This window comes from Macaca nemestrina, chromosome 3, assembly GCF_043159975.1.
Source record: "Macaca nemestrina isolate mMacNem1 chromosome 3, mMacNem.hap1, whole genome shotgun sequence".
In the NCBI taxonomy this organism is placed as follows: domain Eukaryota; kingdom Metazoa; phylum Chordata; class Mammalia; order Primates; family Cercopithecidae; genus Macaca; species Macaca nemestrina.
In genome coordinates this window covers 135,375,079-135,388,383 of record NC_092127.1, presented here as the reverse complement: position 1 = coordinate 135,388,383, position 13,305 = coordinate 135,375,079, and the positions used below count along the sequence as shown (strand labels likewise).

The 13,305-nt window shown below is 37.8% G+C and overlaps 1 long non-coding RNA gene across 1 annotated transcript in view; it reads left to right on the top strand.

The window, feature by feature from the left end:
- Positions 1-13,305, top strand: part of LOC105477315 (uncharacterized) — an 84,925-nt gene that overhangs the window by 56,888 nt on the left and 14,732 nt on the right. Inside the window, exon 4 of the long non-coding RNA XR_984609.2 lies at positions 4,829-4,908. This is a non-coding gene — a long non-coding RNA (uncharacterized lncRNA). The remainder of the gene's footprint in view (positions 1-4,828; positions 4,909-13,305) is intronic.

The following is a 13,305-nucleotide window of genomic DNA, read 5'->3' as shown; positions in this document are numbered from 1 at the left end:
TTCCCTTGGCTCCATGTTGCTACCAGATGGGCCATTGTCTCCCTCTGCTTTTCTTAATACTCCATGGGTCAAGTTGTTGGCCTAATCAGTCCCAATGTGAGAATCTAGATATTTCAGTTGAAGGTGCTGTATTCACCCACACCTTTTATTCCTTTCTGTGAGTGCTGTAGACCACAGCTGCTTCTATTCAGCTATCTTGGTCAACTCCCTGCACCATTTGGCTTTTTATCATGACTTCTCTTCTCTTATATAGACCTATTTGGTCACAATAGGTCTATGTAAGATAAGATTTTGGATTATAAACCTTTGTTCTGACTTGGATTCCCTTTAAATTTTATGTCGAATTTAATAATTTCATTTGGCTTCACTTACCCCCATTGCTGGCAATGGGCTCTGTCCTTGCAAATCTTCACCAACTACCTGGGAAGCTTGCTATCTAGACTCAAATCAACTTTTAGGCTTCACTTATATGAAGAGGGAGATTGAACATTCATGAATCACTGAACTCTCAGAGAAACAAAACTGTTAGGCCAGTTAGCTATGTTCACCTACATTTCCACTCAGAACATCCTTCTAGCTCTCCATCACCTCCTGCAAATCTCTTTCTCATTAGCCATCTCTGATCTGCCTGTGCTTTAAATGTCACCTTAGTTCCCCCTCTTTCCTAGCTCCCCCTGTGAGATGACAGCTTGATTTCAGACTGTTGTGCTGGGTCTTGGTTAATATCCCTTTGAGGTGGTGTTTTTGTAAATACCTCCATGAAAATGCCACAAGTCCAGGACACTAATGATGGCTTTGGTTTCCTTACAACTTTAGATACCAATTGAATACGTGTTCTTTTGCTGGTTAACTAACAAATATAGGGTTGACAGTCATATGGCAGGTTCCTGACTCTAGATTAAAGTGATGATATACTCCAGGGCACTGATTCTATGTGATCAGCTGCATCTGGTTTGAGCAGACATTAAACTTTCATGTGGCAGGAATTTTCATATGGCCATCATCCACTATACTGACTGACATGAATAATGTCAATTGAATGGCTTCTGAATGAATAAACACACATTGGGATAGTTTGGGGGCATATGTAGAACTTTAGACTTACTCCACATTCTATCAAAATCTCAAGTGTGAATTAATAAGAAGATAAAATTGAAGTTTCAACCCAGAAAAAAGTGATACATGTCAGACATCAAAGTGACTATGAACAGATCTCCATATGTGACACTACAATTATATTGAAATTGTACCCAGGATTTAATTTTTCGAGGTATTACTGAGTGATGATACAGAGAGGACAGTGCTGTTGAAGAAGATTTTTATTATATTTCCTGAGAGAGAGGAGCATGCCATGCCATGCAGAGCCACAGGGAAAGCACTAAGTTTTGGTTCGGAGGCAGAAGACAGGTGCAAGGGGAAAGCTTGTGTCACCATAGTCTCCAACGTCCAGTTGCTTCTCATTTTCTCTTCTTCTCTGCCAGCTGAGCCTGGGGTTTTTATGGGCGCAGGATGAGGGGTGGGGTGGCCATGGGTGGTTTTGGAAAAGAAAGCATTCGAGCACAAAAACAGGGATGTCAGTGCTTGATTTGGGCCATGTTATTAGACTTTTCAGCTTGAGGGTGGGATTCCTGCCAGAGACCCACCCTCCCAGAATTTCTCTGTGTCCTCTTTGTCAGTACAAAGAAATGAGTAGACTCTGCTGTGGAGCAGATGTATGTCAGACAGAAAAGATAGCAAGTATGATATCATCTTAGGTCCTGTCCAATGGGGCTACCTGGCAAAGAGTAGGTCCCTAGTTGTGAGAAGTTCCAGGTGAGCCCTGAATTCCTAGGGGCTGAAGAATGCATTTCAAGGGATCACCCAAAATAGACATACATCTACCCAGGTCAAGAGAACTGCAGGAGAGGGAACCTGAGTGATGGAAGCTGCCAAATCTCCACTAAAAAAAGAGCTTTACATATCTGCCAGTCCTAGGGAGCCTGAAGACAGCATATCAGAATATCTGTTCAAAAAAACCTTTATTTATTTCTTAAAACTTCTTTTCCCTATTTTACTCTGAAAGTTTCCAGGAATGGTTAGCAAGCTAGGCAAGATGGAGATTGAGTACAGAAGAGTAGAGAAACCATCATTTCTCTCCTTTTCTACTGCAAGTTTCTAACATGAAGTGTATTAGAAACCTAGTTCTGATTAACTTCCTGGCAGAACATTTTTAATTTCTGAGTTAAGGCTATGTTTTTTATTTAAAGTGACTGCATCACTGTCTATTCTCTAAGAGTCAGCTGAAAAGTAATAAGACCTGCCCAAGTTTTCATCAACGGATGAGAAACAAACAACAGAGGACACAAGAAAATATTCTGCCATGTAAAACACCTACAGTGCCTTCACAGAGTTGAGAAAAAACACACTTTTGAAAAGATTTGCCACAGTGAAGAGAAGAAACTTGCAGAACTTTCTGTTTTGTGTTTTCAATTAAAAAAATCAAGAAAACACTGTCTTTTTGAATGCAAAATATTCCTTGAAAATCAGTAAGTTGGGAAGTAGATTAAGAGGGGTAAGAAACCAGTGAATCCACTAAATAATCATGGAATTAAAATATCAAAAGAACATCTAAAGAACCACGTTCACATTGCAGAAAACAGAATCACTGAGATAGAGAACTAACTTGAAGTACCTTTGCAGAATGCTGAGAAAACAGAGCAACAATGGCTATGGTTAATAAGTCCTTACTGAACACTAAACACATTACAAAGGAAGAAACAGACTTGGCAAGATCACCAAGCATGCCCAGGCAAACAGCCAGTCAGGGACAGAGCAGAACCGAAACTCAAATTTGTCAGACACCAAAGCATGTCTGTTTACCATTACACTGTGCTAAATACAAAGACCTGACAATACTTAGATCTGAAAGAGAATGAATGAAGGTCCAACTAACAGATGACAGGTGTTTAAAGGGAAAAAAGCAGAACAAATGGAACATTAAAAAACATAAAAATAAAATAGAATAGTATAGTTGAAGGTTGAAGTCAGGTAGCATGATGCCTCCAGCTTTTTTTTTTTTTTTTTTTTTTGCTTAGGATTGATTGTCTTGGTTTTACGAGCTCTTTCTTGGTTCCATATGAAATTTAAAGTAGTTTTTTAGTTCTATGAAGAAAGTCAATGGTGCTTGATGGGAATAGCATTTAATCTACAAATTATTATGGGCAGCATGACCATTTTCATGATATTGATTCTTCCTATCCATGAGCATGATATGTTCTTCCATTTGTTTGTGTCCTCTCTTATTTCCTCCAGCAGTGGTTTGTAGTTCTCCTTGAAGAGGTCCTTCATGTCCCTTGTAAGTTGTATTCCTAGGTATTTTATTTTCTTTGTAGCAATTGTGAATGGGAGTTCACTCATGATTTGGTTCTCTGCTTCTCTGTTGTCAGTGTATAGGAATGCTTATGATTTTTGCACATTGATTTTGTATACTGAGACTTTGCTGAAGTTGCTTATCAGCTTAAGGAGATTTTGGGCTGAGATGATGGGGGTTTTCTAAACATACAATCATGTCATCTGCAAACAGAGACAATTTGACTTCCTCTTTTCCTATTTGAATACTCTTTATTTCTTTCTCTTGTCTGATTGCCGAGCCAGAACTTCCAACACTATGTTGAATAAGAGTGGTGAGAGAGGCATCCTTGTCTTGTGCCGGTTTTCAAAGGGAATGCTTCCAGCTTTTGCCCATTCAGTATGATATTGGCTATGGGTTTGTCATAAATAGCTCTTATTATTTAGAGATATATTCCTATACTACAAGGCTACAGTAACCAAAACAGCATGATACTGGTACCAAAACAGATATATAGACCAATGCAACAGAACAGACAGGTTTTTTTCAACAAACCTGACAAAAAGAAGCAATGGGGAAAGGATTCCCTATTTAATAAATGGTGCTGGGAAAACTGGCTAGCCATATGCAGAAAACAGAAACTGGACCCCTTCCTTACAGCTTATACAAAAATGAACTCAAGATGGATTAAAAACTTAAACCTAAAACCTAAAACCATAAAAACCCTAGAAGAAAACCTAGACAATACCACTCCCAGACATAGGCATGGAGAAAGATGTCATGACTAAAGCTCCAAAAGCAATGGCAACAAAAGCCAAAATTGGTAAATGGGATCAAATTAAACTAAAGAGCTTCTGCACAGCAAAAGAAACTACCATCAGAGTTAACAGGCAACCTACAGAATGGCAGAAAAATTTTGCAATCTACCCGTCTGACAAAGGTCCACAAATTTGCAAGAAAAAAACAACCCCACCAAAAAGTGGGCAAAGGATCTGAACAAACACTTCTCAAAAGAAGACATTTATGCAGCCAACAAACATATGAAAAAAATCTCATCATCACTGGTCATTAGAAAAATGCAAATCCAAGCCACAATGAGATACCATCTCACACCAGTTAGAATGGCGATCATTAAAAAGTCAGGAAACAACGGATGTTGGAGAGGATGTGGAGAAATAGGAATGCTTTTACACTGTTGATGGGAGTGTAAATTAGTTCAACCATTGTGGAAGACAGTGTGGTGATCCCTCGAGGATCTAGAACCAGAAATACCATTTGATCCAGACATCCCATTACTGGGTATATACCCAAAGGATTATAAACCATTCTACTATAAAGACACATACACACGTATGTTTACTGCAGCACTATTCACAATAGCAAAGACTTGCAACCAACCCAAATGCCCATCAGTGATAGACTGGATAAAGAAGATATGGCACATATACACCATGGAATACTATGCAGACATAAAAAAGAATGAGTTTATGTCATTTGCAGGTTCACGGATGAAGCTGGAAAACATCATTCTCAGCAAACTAACACAGGAACAGAAAACTAAACACTGCATGTTCTCACTCGTAAGTACAAGTTGAACAATGAGAACACCTGGACACAGGGAGGGAAATATCACACACTGGGGCCTGTTGTGTGTCTGGGGAAAGGGGAGGGAGAGCATTGGGACAAATACCTAATACACTGGGGCTTAAAACCGAGATGACAGGTTGAGAGGTGCAGCAAACTGCCATGGCACATGTATACCCATGTAACAAACCTGAACCTTCAGCATATGTATCCCAGAACTTCAAGTAAATTAAAAAAAATAAAATAGAATAAAGCTTTTCTGAACTGGATAAAAAGTTAATTCTCCAAATGAAATTATCTTATCCAGATAGAGCATTGGGCAATTGATCTAAAAAATATAAGAACTGTTTCTTTATACAGAAGTGGGGGTGAGAAAGATGAAAATAAAATAGGTAAAGAATTGATGAAAATGGTAGTGTTTCCTTCTGTTAAGCATGTGGTGAAACAAGTATTCCCATTCATGGAAGTATCAGGTAGTATATAAATTATTCATCATAATAATCTAAAATGCAAGCATGAAATCGTGTGAAGAAGGAAGACATTAATTTTATAATCAGAAAAGATATTAAATATATAAAAAGTTTAAAATTGTAAGCAGAATTACAATAACATTTTAATATTTAGTGTAGATTATTAAAATACAAAAAATGCTTGCTTCCTATTCATAGACTCTCATGTCTGAGGCTTTTTTTTCATTGGTGGAAAATATTGTAGTATCCCCTCAAAAATTCTAATAGAAAACTCTAAACACATTTTACATATAAACTAACAAACAGAGTAGGCCTGTGTTGAGGTTGGCAATATTCTTTGAATTCTTTGGTGTAACCCTGGAGAAGCAGGATAGGGCAACAGATGGTGGCTGGTCTCTAAGACAGAAGAGGTGAGTTCTGCTGTGGTTCTGCTATTTACTGTCTTATCCCGTGCAAGTCAGTTTCTCTCTCTAAACCACATACCTATTCTAAGATACCCTCAGAAAATATTTCTTGCGCAAGTCAGTTGGCAAAGCCATGTAAGTATTAAGTGTTGGAACAAGGAAGGCTTTGTGGAGCCAGGATGCCTGGAAGATAATCAGAACATTTAGAAAAGGAGGAAATTCCAATTAGTGGAAACAGTGAGAAGAAAAGGAACGGAGTTCCGACCACATGGGAAGCTGACTTTTCCTAGCCAGTACAGACAGAATATAGAGAATAGAATAATATCTCAGCTTTTTTTTTTTTTTGAGGCAGTGTCTCACTTGGTCGCCGAGGCTATAGTGTTGTGCAATCATGGATCACTGCAGCCTTGACCTCCTGGGCTCAAGTGATCCTCCAGCCTCAGCCTCCTGAGTTGCTAGAACTACAGGTGTGCATCCCCATGCCCAGATAATTTGGTCTGTTCTTTGTAGAGACAGGGTCTCACTGTGTTACCCAGGCTGGTCTTGAACTTTTGGGTCCTCCTGCTTTGGCCTCTCATAATGCTAGGATGTCAGGTGTGAGCCATTATGCCGGGCTGACAATATAACATCTCAGCTTTCCATAATGATTTATAGTTTTACAATCTAATTAATTATACATATTCTTATTTGACTCTCCTGAAGATCTTAGAAGTTTGGAAGAACTGGTATCATCATTCTCCAAATAAAATGGAAAGGGACAAGTAATATTAGATATTCTTTCCTAAGCAAGTAGAAGTTCAGGAAATTAAATTAGGCAACTCATAGTAATCTGATGTAAGATAATGAAAACAATGGAAACTAGTTTAAACTCAGCATTGAAGTGATGGCGATTCAGTGTCAAATCCCAGAGAAATGATTGACAGAGGAAGAGATAATGTAGGTTTACATAAAAAGTATTTACATACTGAGGCTAGGTAATGGTAAATGAAAAAGACAATCCTGGGCCAGGTGTGGTAGCTCATGCCCGAAATCAAAGCACTTTGGAAGGCCAAGGGAGGTGGACCACCTGAGGTCAGGAGTTCAAGACCAGCCTGGCCAACATAGTAAAACCCCATCTCTATTAAAAATATAAAAAATTAGCTGGGCTTTGTGGCAGGCGCCTGTAATCCCAGCTACTCAGGAGGCTGAGGCAGGAGAATCCCTTGAACCCGGGAGGTGGAGGTTGCGGTGGGCCAAGATTGTGCCATTGCTCTCCAGCCTGGGCAACAAAAGCGAGACTCCATCTCAAAAATAAATAAATAAATAAAAATTAAAAAACAACAAAAAACAAACAATCTCCAAACAGCATTTTCGAAACTGGGTGGCAAATTTATTTCCCACAGTTCAGAAAACATGAATGAAACAATTAGAACCATTCAAAGAGAAAACTGACTTGGCAATGTTCCAAACCTTAAAGGTTGATGATATGGGAGATTTCACTTCTATCTCAGAGCAAGACCACACCTCAACCATTTTATACAGGTAAAAATCTTCTCCAAGAAGACATTAAAAGGAGATTTCTAAACCTTATATATTTCAAGTCTTTGTTGGGCCAAGATGAATCAGAATAATTTGGAGGCTGTCTGTTCTGACTGAGCTCAGCCAAGTAGGGGCTCAGAAACCAGCTCAGATTGTGGTTAATGCTGGACACTCTGTCAAACTAGGAGAGTCCTAGTGGAAGCTCCAGAGCAGGGCAGGCTGGGCCTTATCGCTGGTTCTTACAGGCACAACTGAGTCTTTTGCATGTTTAAAAGGACAGCCTCAGGTATCTGAGGCCCTCTTTTTCCTAGTCAAGGGCTCTTCCACCCACTTGTGAGGTATTTTAGACCTGTGAGGCAAATGTGCAGTTGTTTAATTCCGCAACTGATCAGAGAATGTCAGGCAGTGTAAACATACTTTGAAAATGTTTATTTCTTTAAACACATATATATTTGCACTTGTAGAAAAATGTTAATAGAAGTCAAATACGTTTTTTAATGACTTTTAATAATGTAAATACACCTACCTATCCACAAAAACTGCACACACACACAGATTCACCAGAAAGAGGGCCCATTTTATTTGCTAGATGGGCATGTGCTCAGACCTATAAAGTCATTTCCCTTTTCTGGATTAATTTGGGGGCTAGAAATGGTGAGATCCAGGGGCGTCATGCCACCCGTGAAATCCTTGCCTAATGGTAAGAGAATTTTCTCAGTTTCTTTTTCTAACCAGGCGCTTTCCAAGCAGGTGATATGCCAACCAAGTTTCTCTTTTCCCTTTGGAAAAAGGAATGCTCATAAACTTCATTCAACAGTCTCTGGAATCATCTCAATCATCATTTGAATCAATAGTCTCCTCATTTATGGCTCCTGGGTGAGGAAATACCCTTCTTACCAGTAGATTCATTTTGTTTTGCTCAACATCGATGCAATGCCATAATCTTGTTTGATGTTTAGAATTAAGTAGCCGAGCAACAGTTTTCCTTCTTTCTGATGATCAAATGGGTCCGTTTGAGGTTTCTCAGGTTATTACATGTTGCTTTGTATTTCCTTAAAAGTACCATGTATCCCATACTTAATCATAGTGCAAAGATTGACAATCTCCATGGAAACTCTTTAATTACATGGAAGTTTTATGATATATCAGTGCTCTGAAAAGTTTTCAGGCAGAAATTCTGTTATTTCTGATAATTAAACATATTGTTATACAAGAGATGACAAATACATGGAAGTAAATGTGGATTTCTTCTGTTTACTTTTTGTTTGTTGTTGTGTGCTTGTTCCTGGATAACTTTACTCGAGCAGGAGTACATACAGATGTAGAATCACCTAAATGTTTGGAGATAGTTTTTATGGTTTTTATAAGACTTTTTCCAAACTCTCCATTTCCCCCCAAACACAAATAAATTCCAAATTACTAACCTATTAAGCCTCTGCTGTAAGAAAACTGTCAGCTGTTGCGTTTTTTTCCTTCATATGAGAGGCTCTTTCCTTCTCCATTTATACCCTTTCAAAGAAATTATAAGTATCTATGTTGTATTTGGCTACAAGTGTAATGCTCTACATGGCAGCATAAGTCGATGGAATTGATCAGCCATTATTTTTATTGTGGCAGATTTTTTTTACGTTTACCCTATTCCTTTTTGAGGAATATGGTACCTTTGTCATTGTTTTCCTGGCAGTAATATAGAATGATAAAGGGAATATTAAAACAAGAACCAGGAAACCAGTTTTCCTTCAGGTTCTGTCATTATCAATCTAGATGAATTTCAGGGGAATCACTCAACCCTAATTGTGTCACAATTCTCTCATCTGCAAAATGAGAGTGTTGAAGTAGATTTTTTCAGAAACCCGATTCTATGAGTGGACACAATCTCATTCCACTTTTTGTTTACACATTTGTACTCTAGCACATTTGAAGTTACTATTTTAATAACTGAGAGGATAAAAGTAACACCCTTTTTTGGAATTTCAGAAAATTATAGAAAAATAAAAGAATATAATTTAAATACTAAATATCACCCTTACACCAACCAGGATAATTACTGTCAATGTTTGTTATATTGGTTACCAGTGTGTTTATTTTGCATATGCACATGTGTTTTAAATCTCTATTTTATAAATATATAAACATGTGTAATTATAAATATATTTTGTGGATGGATAAATATATATTTATAAAACATATATACTGTATATATGTCACAGCTTGTTGCTTTATTTCACTCATTATTATATTATGACCATATTTCTGTTTAGTTAAATGTTCTTCACAAATATTATTTTTAATGGCTAAAATGTTTTCTTCTAGCACTATTCCCCAAAGACAGAAATGATCCAGTAAATTTTAACTTTAATTATAATATTTCTATAAATATTTATTTTTAAGATACTTCCTATTTGGATACTTAGGTGGTTGTAATTTTTGCTACTATAAATGATGCTGTGTGGAATATACTTGCATATGACTATTGAGAACTTCTCTGATTACTACTTCAGAAGAGTATGTGAGTTATCTTTTTCTGCACAAATTACCCCAACGTTTAATGTATTAAAATAGTCATGAACATTTATCGCATGTTTTTGTTTGTTTGTTTGTTTGTTTTTGTGGGTCAGAAATTTGGGAGGAGCTTAGCTGGGTAGGCGGTTCTGGTTCAAGGTGTCTTGAGAATTACAGTCAAGATGTCAGCTAGAGCTGCAGTCATCTGAAGGCTTGAATTGGGCTGGAGGATCTGCTTCCAATGTGGCTCACTTTCACTGACAGAAGGAAGGCCTTAATCCCTTACCTACTGGATTCTCCATGGCTATTTAAGTGTCCTCAAAACACGAAGTGTGGCTTACACAGGGCAAGTAACCACACAGAAAGCAAGGCAGATGCTCCAGTCTTTTATGACATAGGCTAACCTTAAAAGTCACGCTCCGTAATTTTTTCAGTAACATATTGGTTACACCTTATTCAATATGGGAGGGGTCCAGTCAACGATGGACATGAACTTGAGGACATGAGAATCATTGGGGGCAATCTTGGAGGCTGGCGACTGCAGATGAATTCTTAAAAATTCCATTATGGGGTCATATTAACAAGTGATTTTAGAAGAAAAAATTTTAATGATCATATTGTTTAATATATATTTATTCATATGTAAACAAAATGTGCAATCTTATGTCCTCCAGTTCCTCCCTCTTGGTTTATCTTGCCCTTTTATTTAAAATGAATGGTTGAATTTCCTATCTATACAGGGATATTGTGAGAAACTCAGGATTCTTCTCCACCCAACAACCCAAAGATTTTACAGATTTTACTGTTTTGATCACCTTTTTCTGTAAATTTACAATTTTATTGACTTCTCCATCTCTGGATTTATTTTCCTGTAGTTGCTGCCCAATTCTCAGACTGCTTTGTTATACATAGGCTATTATCCCCAGTATTATTTTAATTCAAGTATTTCAAACAAAAGATTGTCGTATATAGTCAATTTTTATTAACTATTTGGGGTAATGAGGACAATTACAGTCCCACATGGTATTTAAAAATAACTCGAAGTTTAATATTAAACATTGCCATACCAAAATTGTATTGACTGTGTCTCCTTTCAAGAGATTTACTGCTGGCTATTACCTTAAGCTCAAATTTACAACTTCTTGATTTTTTCCTTCCCTATTGCTTACTTACATTTCTTCTATTTATTCTTGAGTCCTATCCTCAGTTTGTTTGAGGAAACTAAAATTTGTTTGCTTCATTATGCAGAATAATTCAGTTCTGTTTCTAGCATAGCATTTTCTTCCAAATTTTCTTATAGGAAGTTACACCTTTGACACCCAAGAGGTCTATAAATAATTTTTTAAGCATGCTAAATGTAGGTCCCCACTCTCTTCTGGTTTGTAAGGTTTCTGCTGAAAGGCCAACAGTTAGCCCAAAAGGGTTCCCTTTGTATGTGACCTGCCTCTTCTCTTTGATTGCCTTTAAAATCTTTTTCTTTCCATTGACTTTGGAGAATCTGATGACTGTGTCTTGGGGATCGTTGTCTTATATAGCATCTCATATGAGTTTTAGAATTTCCTGAATTTGCATGTCATTGTCTCTAGCGAGGCTGGGGAAATTTTAGTGGACAATAACCTTAAATATGTTTTCCAAGTTGCTTGCTTTCTCTCTATCACATTCAGGAATAGTCATAAATGTGGTCATAAAGTTTTTAAAAACCTATTAGTCATAAATTTGGTCTCTTTACATAATCTCATATGTCTCAGAAGTTTTGTTCATTTAAAAAATTCCTTTTTCTTTATGTTTGTCTACTTGTATTTATCCAAAGGAGTAGTTTTCAAGCTCTGAGATTCTTTCCTTAGTGTGATCTCTTCTGTTTACTGCTTCCAGTTGCATTCTGAAATTCCTGTAGTGAATTTTTCATTTCCAGAAGTTCGGTTTAATTTTTTCTTATAATGGTACTGAACACTGGCAGAATTCTGTCTGCAGAAGTTCTACAACAGGTAAGCATGGTCTGCCACTGAGAGAACTGGGGTGATGGCCACTGGCAAGCACTTTGGCTGGGCAGCTGAGGCTGTGCTGTAAGTGGATATGGCCAGACAGGGATCCTGGGAGAGGTAGGTAGACAGAGGGTTACTCAAATCAGACTGGTCCAGTTTCATGGGCAAGACAGCACAGCTCTGTCCAGGTCCAGCAGCTACACAGGGCTCTGGGGCTGGGTGCCCATGACCATGCTTCATTGCAGCTGTTCCTGTGCCAAACACTGTGGGCTCTGTACAGATTGGAATTCTGTCTCTGCCAACCCTCTGGGAAGTTCTTGCCAGCTCAAATGTTTGTGGGAGTCATGGGGTTTCCCACAGCTAGGATCCCAAAGGTCCATGGTTAGAGTGGGCCATGTCTATTTCACTCACTACTTCCCTAGGAGCTGCTTGGGGTCAGGAGCAAGTCTTGGTCCTTGGCAGCTCTGTGCAGGGTTCCCAGCTTCCTCCCCTTTTAGCCTGGGATCTGTGTCCTCCCTCTGTCCACTCTCAAGGCCTTGTTTCTGAAGATATTCTGAGTGAGTGTGCCAATCTACTCAATGGTCTGGTCTCTGTTGGTGGGAAAAGCTCTTCATGGCTTGCCATCTTGGCTTTCTCCTCTTCAATTTCTTGGGTAAATGTTTTACGGTTTTCATTGCAGAGATATTTCACTTCCCTGGTGAAGTAAATTCTTAGGTATTTTACTTACAGCTATTGTAAATGGGATTTCTTTCTTGACTTCATTTTCAGGTATTTACTGCTGACATATAGAAATGCTACTGATTTTTGTATGCTGGTTTTGTATCCTGCAATTAAGTGAATTTGCTTATCAGTTCTAATAGTTTTGTGTGTGTGTGTGTAGTTTAGTTTTGTTCAAATATAAAATTATATCATCTGCAAACAAAGATAATGTGACTTCTTTCTTTTTAAATTGAATGCCCTTTATTTCTTTCTCTTGTCTGATTGCTCTAGTTAGTACTTCCACCATTAGGTTGAATAACAGCATTAAAAGTGGGCATCCTTGTCTTGTTCCACATTTTAGAAGAAATGCTTTCAGTTTTTTCCCCATTTAGTATGACACTAGCTGTGGGTTTGACATATGCGGCTTTTCTTTGAGGTGTATTCCTTCTATAGCCATTTTTAATAGTTTTTATTATAAAGGAATGTTGGAATTTATCAAGTGGTTTTACAGCATCAATTGAAATAATCATATGATTTTTGTCCTTAATTCTGTAAATACAATGTGTGACTTTGATTAGTTTACATACATTGAATCATGCTTGTATCCCTGGGATAAATTTCACTTGGTCATGATGAATGATCTTTTTAATATGTTGTTGAATTCAGTTTGTTACTGTTTTCTTGAGGATTTTTACATCAATATTCATAAGGAATATTAGCCTGTACCTTTCTTCTTTTTTTTTTTTTTTGAGATGGAGTCTCGCACTGTTGCCCAGGCTGGAGTGCAGTGGCCGGATCTCAGCTCACTGCAAGCTCCG